Source organism: Corvus brachyrhynchos, unplaced genomic scaffold (genome assembly GCF_000691975.1).
Source record: "Corvus brachyrhynchos isolate BGI_N302 unplaced genomic scaffold, ASM69197v1 scaffold139, whole genome shotgun sequence".
Lineage (NCBI taxonomy): Eukaryota > Metazoa > Chordata > Aves > Passeriformes > Corvidae > Corvus > Corvus brachyrhynchos.
This window is the reverse complement of record NW_008246062.1, coordinates 682,103-683,257: the sequence shown is the minus strand read 5'-3', so window position 1 is coordinate 683,257 and position 1,155 is coordinate 682,103. Positions and strand designations below refer to the sequence as shown.

The 1,155-nt window shown below is 57.6% G+C and overlaps 1 protein-coding gene across 4 annotated transcripts in view; it reads left to right on the top strand.

Annotated features, from left to right (window-relative positions):
- IL11RA (interleukin 11 receptor subunit alpha) overlaps positions 1 to 1,155 on the top strand; it is a 24,680-nt gene that overhangs the window by 8,889 nt on the left and 14,636 nt on the right. The window lies entirely within an intron of this gene.

Here is a 1,155-nt window from a genome sequence, read left to right as displayed (position 1 = left end):
GGGACACAGATTTATGCCTACAGATTTATGCCTGCACTTGGGGCTGGCAGGGAGCTCACTGCCCTCTGTGCCCTCAGCCCCTGCCTGCAGCTGGGAGCAGAAGCTAATGGTGTAGGTGTAAATAAACAGGCCTGTCCATTTGTGAGGGGTGGGCAGGGGGGTCTTCTAGGGAGAAATGATTCATTTCTGACTGAATGAGACAGCGTGGCACTGCTGGTAGGGATAGGATGATGCGGGCTGGGATGGATGCCCTGGGGTGATGTTGGGTGGCACAGACAGGGTGGTGTGGCTGGGTGACAGGGTGACACTGGCTGATATGTCCTGCTGATGCAGGACTCTGCAGGAGGGTCCAGATGCTTTGGGGTAGTGCTGGCTGGCACAGAAAGGGTGCTGGCTGGGGTGGATATTGTAGAACACTGCTGGCTCTGATGGGCAGGGTGATGGTGGTAGGGCAGGACAGGGCAAAGCTGGCTGTGTTGGCCAGGGTGACACTGGCTGATGTGGGCACAGTGGTGTAGGTTGGGATGGAAAGGGTCATGGTGGCAGGGAGACTCCAGTCTGTGGCAGGGGTTGACCCATGAAGAGCTGGGTGCACACCCCTGACTCTGTATCCCCTGCCTCTCTCACCCCTGACCTGCTGGTGATCTCTGAGTGGGAGGAAGGGATTTCAGGGCCATTTTCCCACAAATGGAGACCTACATGGACCAGCCTCACAGTGGTTGCAGGCCTGGGCAGTGATGTGAGACTTGAAATAACCTGAGATACCACAGCCCTGCTCTCCCTGGCTGTGTTAGCCTGTTTAGATCAGATTGCTGTCCCCTGCCACATAAATACAGGCCAGAATTTCTCCATGGTCCCTTCCCACCCCAGCTGCACATGCACAGGTCTCCGGACCACCCGGGGGCTGGGAGCCAGCCAAGACTCCCAGCACAGGATTGCAATGGCAAAGAACCCTTAATCCCGCCAACCCACACAGCCCCAAGCTCCTGGTCAGTGTTTGCTCTCTGCGTCCCTGCTCCAGGCGTGGGGACTGCTCAGGAGCCAGGAACCACGTGTGACTGTGGCACAGACACTGCCAGATATCCCAGTTGGGGTCCCGGGATTCAGTCCCTGTTCTGTCCCCAGCAGGATGGGATGAGATGAGAGTGAGATGCA